Raw genomic sequence first — 8638 nt, forward strand, 5'->3', positions numbered from 1 at the left:
AAGCTATGGCCTGCTTATTTAGAAGCAGCTCAGTGATTCATTGTGCTGCTAGGAAGTGAAGTGTGAGCTGTATCAATTTCAACAGTTGTTGGCAGAGAAAGTCAAACCCTTTGCTGACAGGAGCTATAGACAACACCCTTGTGAAAGGGAAGCTGCAGTTACTGGGCCACCCAGTGAACAGCTATGCAGTAATTTCATCCTCTTTTCAGGGACATTTTAGTTGACGTTAATTTTATCAGTGTCTATTTTCCATGGAAAGTTTAAGTTATATAGCTGATTCAAGCAGGCATGAGCTTTCCTGAGATTTGTAGTGATCTGCTGTTCTGGTTTTGGCTGAGATAGAGTTAATTTTTTTTCATAGTGTGTGGCTATATTATTATAATATAATGATACTCAACTCGGCTTGTCGTGGCGTGCAGCCAAATCTGTTTATTTCAAAGAAAAGTCCTCCTTTTAACCCCTCCAGAGGACATGTGACTGCCTGGCCGATGGCAGCATAGCACACGCTGCACTGTCCGTCTAGGACTCCAACTCCCATGATGCACCCTTGCATCCCTTCGGACACATCCGCTACATCTCCCCCACTCTAAATATTTAAGGCGAATCACGAAAACAGTGCAACAACAACAGTGCAAATAACAGAACAATACCTTATACAACTACTATAGCATTGCGGTGACCCAGCACACCCCTTACTCTGGTTTCTTAACAGCTTATATATCTATTGAAAATGTTTTCTTTAACCTTTTTAAACTTGTTCATATTACTTTAAACCTTTTTTTTTCCTAAGGGGTATAGTGTAACTTGGAAAAACAGCGTTATTAGCCTAAGGGCCTTGGCCCAACTGTGTAGTACCTTTAAACTTATAACCTTTATTAATCTCAGGGTTTATACATCTGGGAAATTCAACTTTATTTCAAAAACAAGCTAAACGTAGTAAACTAAATTCTCTTAATGTGACCATGTGGCTGCAGTAGTGATACTCTTATAAGGTGTTTGGTGTTTAAGGTGCTTTATACGTTTACACAACTCCTTTATTCACTCACACACATTCACACTGATGGCTGTCACTCCACTCATCACACACACACTCATGGGTTTTGTATAGACTCTGCATTTTCCCACATTGGTCATCTTCAATTGTAAACCTGAAATGTAAACATCATTACCAAATGGTAAACATAACTGTGTTTTTAAACTCTGCATTATTCTGGTTCTTGCTACTGTGGGGGTGTACCTAGGTAAGGTTTGACACATCTGGAAGGAACCCATTTCAGTTCTTTTCCTGTAGATACCAGGTTCTGTTACTGAGCTAACTGCTCTTAAGTCCTGCAACATTCTCCACTTGCCAGTTTTTTTGGGGATACAAAACACGGGAGTATTCCAGGGACTGTTTGTTGGAACAATATGCGTAGCCTGGAGGGTACCACACATGGGGCTTTGCTTCTTGGACCTTTACCTTTCATCTTCATTTTTCATTCAAAACTTTCTATGATCAAGGTCACAAACAAACTTCAGTGTTTGCCTAATCTTACACAGAAAATGATCCAGAGCTACACTGAGAGCAACACTCCCCAGTCTGGACTGGCAGGAGCCAGCACAGTGTGATGGCTGAACCAGGCAAGCACAAATGCCATGGAAAGAGGTGTACCTAAAACATTTTCTCCCACATGGGTCTATTTTAATGGCTTTAGGCACCAAAACTAATTCCCATTTTAAAATGTCATCTTTTAAGCAGGATTCAAAAAAGCAGCTGCCTTCTTTCACAATAAAGGTCAAATTTTTGAGCACTCAATTCAGGACCTGGGAAACTCTGGATTCCAGTCATATGGCAGCTGGACAGGGTTTGAACTCACAACATCTAACTGTCTTAGCATCTTTATGAGTGTTTTTTTATAGCCCCTTTTGAATATCCACTACTGAGGACAGAAAGGGAGTAGATAAAACAAAGATAGTGGCACGTAGTAGCGCAGACCTTGGATTCTAATTACCTATCTACCTATATATTTTCTTTCATTTTCTGAGGTGATGTGTATCCCTGGAGGACTATAAAATGATTTCAAAGACTAAAAGCAGCAGTGGATGTGCTGTCTCCAAACTAGCCCCCAGCAAAATGCAGACACTTGGACTGGCTAAGTTCCATAAAAAACAATGGCTTCTGTCCTGTTTTCATGGCAATCTGACAGCAGCTCTGATGGCCTTGTGCTGTTGCTGCAGGGCAGAGGGTACAGCATTCTGGATACAGCCTCCTTTTCCTAAACTCAGCTAGTAATCCTCAAAACAGAAGACAATATGGCCCTACAAATGGGTGCTGGCTCTGTCACCCAAAACCTTTGTTGGATAATAGACCTGCCTGGCCTCAGGGGCCCCTGACCCTGGCTGCTACCCAGTGGAGGACATAAAGGGTACTGTCCCACCACAGCACCAGCTACGCTTTGTGTTTTGGGTGAAGATGAGGTCTGTGATGCAAAACTCTACCCGTCTGCCCTATTCTATGGGATGTTGATGGTCCTGAACTAGCCCTGCATGGCTGAAACTCTGCCAGCTTCACTGGCAGCAGGCACAGCAAGGGCAAATTAGAAGCCAAGGGGCAGTGATGGGCATGGCCCCTTTAAACAGAATATGGTGATATAGCCAGGAGGCAAATGCCAATCAGGTGATAAAGAAACAGAAAATGTGCTAAAAACTTACATGGTACAAGGGTGAAAAGTGCGAAGAGTTAAGCTCTCATACCACAGCCCACTCTTTTCATCACGTTATATGAGCTGTCTGCCTTCAAGGACAGTAAGACAAGGACAATAAGCACCATGTGCCCTTGCAGTCATCATCTGGTGAGCTTCCAACCTCATATAAAGCACAAGGCAGCATCTTGGCAGTTCTTTATACTTACTTGCCCAGTACTTAGAGTTATAATTTGGAAAACTGAAATCTAGTTCACATTCCTCTTCTAATTGATTTAACTCATATCTTCTATCCCCCCAGTGTGTCCTTCCAGGATATTGATAAAAACATGATTCAAATTACTTGGGCAGAGAGAAGGTTTGACCAAAGGACATCTTACCTCAATTAATGCATTCCCACAGTAAATTATTTCCTTATGAAAATTCATTTTTTATTAAAGATATACATGAATTTCAATATACATAAATTTCCCTCCAAGCTCCTCATGTTGTATAAATACAAACACAAAAATTCCTAAGAAATCTGCAGTTACTTGAAGGCAAATGTACAAAACCCCAGCATTTTGGAGTAGGCACTGGGATGTAAGAATCAACTTCTTTAATCAAATAACTTGTATTTCTTACTCTTTTCATCAGTTATTTAAAACAAGCCTATAGCATTTTAAGGTATAGTACACAATACGTTAAGAACAACAGAAATAACTATGTAGGCATAGAAAGACTCATCACTACTCTCAGGACTGTATATTTATTAACTTATTATTAAATTATTTATTTTCTATTAATATCTACACTCAGTTTATTTCAGTGTGAATTAAAGGAAAATTCTACAGATTTCAAAGTAAATTCATCTATTATCTTTGTGATGGTTTTCTTGACAATTATGCCTGAGAGTTTTCTGATTGCTCTAATGCAAAATATCCGGCCTCAGTCTTGGAGAGCATCCTTTTTGGCATCTCTGTTTATACTCAACAGTTTTATTGGTGTTTATGTGAAGAGAACATTTAGTGGAGTTCATTTTTTTAGAACAGATTCTGTTAAATTTTGCAAATATACTTACGGAGGTATCTGGGATAACAGCTCATAATGTGTCAGTCCACATTTAAACTGCTTCCCGGCAGTTGGTGTCTGAAAAGACACCAATTAGCACGGAAGATTTGTAATGTGGAGAACTAATGCTTCCAAAAATAAAGATACAAAGATGCTGACTACTCAATACAGTAAATTTACACCTTCTATCTAACAGAGCAGGTCTAAAATAATGGATAAGGTCATATCAGTCTCACATAAGAAATTAACTTACTCCAGCAATACTTTGGACACACATGATTCATTGTACACAAAGCGGACTTTCCCAGTTTTACTAATGTGACAATTTTGAACAATTCCAGTCCCTGAAAAATTTCTCAAATAATAAAAATCTGGCTACCAGGTAAATACATTGCCTAGCTACAGGGATCCACATGTGTATGGGTTTTTTCTCTAATTCTTGCCACTGCACATTTCAAATGCTATTACATTGGTATGTGCATTTTACTGACTGCCAAGATTGGACCACAAAATACATACAGTCACACAAGGTATTTCTCAAATGATCTATTTCCTATAAAGCCTTCAGTGACTCAAAAGAGAACTTGAAAAATGTGGGGGAAACTAAATGTTGATGAATGACAGTGTATCTATGAACAAAAGAAGCAAATTACTATCTTTGTAAAACCCACAATTGCCTCTGAGATCACCCTCAACTATAACACTGCATTCTGGTGATTCCAGTTACTGAATGGCCTTGGCTTATCATTAGGAAGGTTTTGCATTTCACAGGAACATTTTCCTCTAACTTCACATAAGGATTAAAATACAGTTCTGCATGAAGTCTGAACAGTGCTTACAAATGACACTGGATAGCAAGAAAAAGTCTTCACAGTCTAGATCTCTGGGTAGCTTTGTTTTAATTAATTGTATGTATTTTCGTAACAAGTTCTCAAGACTAAAGCAATGGAAATGTCTTCTTTCCTCTGATATTCTCAGACCTTTTGACTTTACCCTATTGAACAGCAGGCTAATTTTACCACAGTAATGATTGCTGCTGCTATTTCTTCCCCCCCCATTAGACATTTCAGTTTTAAGGAAACAGTTAATTGGAATCTTTTTGAATTCACAGGATTATTGTCACCTTCCTTGTATCTAATTTCCATTTTATCTGCTTAATCCTTCCCAAAAATGCTGTCAAAATTTTATTCACAAAATACACAGAAGTAAAACAATGCACTTTTACGGAATATTTCAGTCAACATATGCACATGTACTGTAAGGTACACGTATATATATGTATGCATGTAAGTACATATACAGGTAACAGTTTCCTAGGTTACTTGGATTCTCCAACTTCACTGATTTCCAGGCAAGCTGTAAGTCCTCAGTATATCCAAAATTCACATAGCCTCTGTTGCATGGTTTTAGGTGAACTCTGGTGCCTATATGTAACACCATGAACTTATTTCTATCACTCCAAATTCTGGAAATTCAGATATAATGTTCCAATCAAGTATGCTCCCTAAAATAAAGTAAAAATAAGCTGACAGTTTGCTTGACCATAGCAAGCACTGTGTTCTCCAAAATACTTCAGATATGTCTGCATATCCTACACAATTTAAATATAGGAATTAATTACTAATAAAAAAATATGACTGTCTAAACATTCTGATCATTAAGACAGTTCTCTTCAACTACCATCAGCAGCAAATTTTAATCAGAAGAACCTTTGGTTTGTTTTCTTATCCCCAAATAATTTCTAGTTCTAGTGCTCCTCATTTCACCCCCTGGTCACTGAAATTTTGATTTGGAGATTCATCACATGAAGGATTGACAAGCACTATTCAGAATCTGCTTTTCCAGGGGAATATGGTGCTAACAGCATAGCAAATATTTACTTTCAAACTCTATATTGCTAAGTTTGACGCAGTTCCTCCCTCCATTGCTATCTCTTTGTACTTTTGCTGTCTGTCAGCTTTAAATAAGCATTTTCTATGCTACCAGGAAATACTTTCTAGTAATTACCCAATTAAGGTTAATATCTTCATTTCCTTCTGGTTTGGTGGCAGACCCCTCTTTCTTAAACAGCCATTACTTTTCATTCCCTAGATACGCATTTAAAGTAGCAAGAGCAGGAAAAGAAAAGCAAGTCTATTACTGCCAACAACTCACCTAACGCCAATTTATCAGTAACTCTGAATATACACAACTTTAAACACTTTCAGCTTTTTCTTTGGGCAAGTGCATTTCCAGATCAAGTAAGCTATAGCAAATACCAAACTGTGCATGATTCTTCATATAGCTGAATTACCTAATAGAACTCAATTATCTAATATTTCGTGTTTCAATCCTGATAATGTCTTCAAATATTTCCATTTCATTTCTCTACATTTTTATTACTCAAAAACATACAGCACACAGATCAATTACTTTGATTTTTTAACAGTCTTTATAGAGTCAATAGAAACAACTGTATTTAAAAAGTCTACTTTTTCATTGTATGACACACTGTTTGTACCTGATAATTCAACAACATCACTGAATATATTGGTTTAAATTAGCTGAAGTACTGCTGCCAGCAACTCATCTTGTTTTATTTACACCTAAGCAGAGAAACTATTGCCTTCAGCATGAGAAACGTCTTCAAAACTGTTGATGTCCCAAGGCTCCTTAACATCTACACATAGATCACATTTCATTTGGACATATTTAAAATTTATGTAACAATGCATTAATAACTGCAGTCTTAAAACATTAGTATGGTTAGAATTACAAAATAGCCACAAAAATGCTTCAATGCAACACATCTTACTTTTTCTGACCTGGTTGACATAGCTCCAACCATGGGATTACAAAACAACAATGTCAGAATGTAGCATGCAATCACCAGCTTCAAAAAATACAAAAATAACACAGTAAAAAAATGATATTTTGATAAATTGGTGGAATATATGAAAATTAAAATAGGATATGATATATAAATGAAAAGTATGAAAAATAAAAATAAATGGCAATGAAAAATGATATGACTTCTAAGCATCTATTTTTGCCTGCTTTTTCATGTAGATGTTAAGCAAAATTCAATTATTTGTAGAATAAACTTACAGCATCAAAATGAAAGCAAATACTGATTAAAATATGGGGCTTTGTACTTCACAGATAGGCTTAATGTAAATAAATAAATAAATATCTACTGACACTTTTACACTGTGGCACACAATTGAATGGGGTTTTTCTATTCATACCTAAATGTTCCTGTGATTGAGTCATATATTTTTGCTTCAACTTTCAGTAGAGGTTCTGTTCAAGGAAAAAAAAGAAAACATAAAACTGCTTTGAGAGGATACTATGTTGGGTGTGACATATAAGCTTGGAATCTAAGTAAAAGCTTGGCATATTTTATATTTTAGGCTACTCTGGTGATTCTTTGCAGGCATTGTTTGGAAAATTAGTTCTAATAGAGAAGACATTACAGAAAATATAAAAAAAAAGTGACAACAAATATGGTCAGAAGAAAATGGTATGGCAAAATTGTAAATTTGCAAAGCTCCTAGTAATAGGAGAGAGAGTGGCAGCAGATTTGAGAGGCAAACCTTGACCTCCAACTCAAACATTTCAAAAAGTCCGGATGTTTTGCATCCATGAGTCCGAGTGGCTGAACTGTAGAGAAGTGTCTCTTGGCAAGTGTCAGCCTCATTTCTTTGTCAATCAGTGGAACACAGAGGAGAGAAAGCTGAGATGGGAAATCACTGCAAATCATTGCATGACTTGTTACAGCAACGTCCACTGTCACCCCTGTAAATTTAGGAGCTTGTGGGAACCGGTGAGCTTAAGTCATCCACTCACTTGTGTCTGTGACCTTATATATTCTACTTCAGCTGTATGATCTTACTCTTAATGACTAACTACTGTGCAGTTCAGCTCCAAGGCACTGTATATGAGTAAATTCATTAAAACTCAGCTTTAGAAGGATTTAAGATAGTAAAAAATACACACATATTAATGGAAATATTTTCATCACATTAACAAAAATATGTGACTAAAAATCCAGCATGCAGCATATTCTCACAGAAAACAAATGATATTAAGAAGTTGCTGTCTCTTTTTGTTGTTGGTTTGTTTTTTCAGGATTGCATTTGCTGAAATGCACACACTGTGTGGGAAAAACAGGGCATGCAGCAGATGCATTGAATTGGCTCACTGAGATGTTTCAGAACATAGTTGTGATTATGGAAGAAGCAGAAATTAGAGTTACTCTAATGGGACTCCCAAGGACTCTTGGTGAAAGATTATTTAACATTTTTATTGATTAATCAGTGATATTCATGTAAAGCTTGCTATTAACAAAGAGATGACTTTAATAAAGTTTGGCAGTACTTTCCAGTTATACATCAATTTGATTTGCCTTGCAGGCAAACAAAATAATTACATTGTAGCTAGCTGCACCTCAGTACATCTGGTGAAAAAAGGATTCCAGCTACTTACTCATATTAAAAAATGCCTTGGAAAGCAGTAATCACAGCAGAATATACAGGAAACTGTCTGAATAGGAAACCTTGATGAAATGGTATGGCAAAAGGGATTAGCCTGACCTTTTGGGGGTTTGTAAGGGGAAGACAAACTAGAAGGTAGGAATTTGTCTCACCTTTGTACATCTACTACTATAACACTATGATTTGCTTGCTAATTTGGTGTATCTGCTTACAACATCAAAATACTTCAAAGTGTTCAAAAGTGTGTCACAGAAAGTGGTCTAGATGCTGAAAAGTTAGCATTGTGGTAAGTAAGTGTCTTAGGGAGCTTGGGATATCTGGTTTGCTGAAGAGAAGTTTCACAGCTGATGTGTGCCCTGGTATCTGCCAATGGAAAAGATATCCAAGAATAGGAGCCAGCCAGTCTCCATGAAAAGATGTAGTAAGATCCAG

Source organism: Chiroxiphia lanceolata, chromosome 3 (assembly GCF_009829145.1).
Source record: "Chiroxiphia lanceolata isolate bChiLan1 chromosome 3, bChiLan1.pri, whole genome shotgun sequence".
NCBI classification, from domain to species: domain Eukaryota; kingdom Metazoa; phylum Chordata; class Aves; order Passeriformes; family Pipridae; genus Chiroxiphia; species Chiroxiphia lanceolata.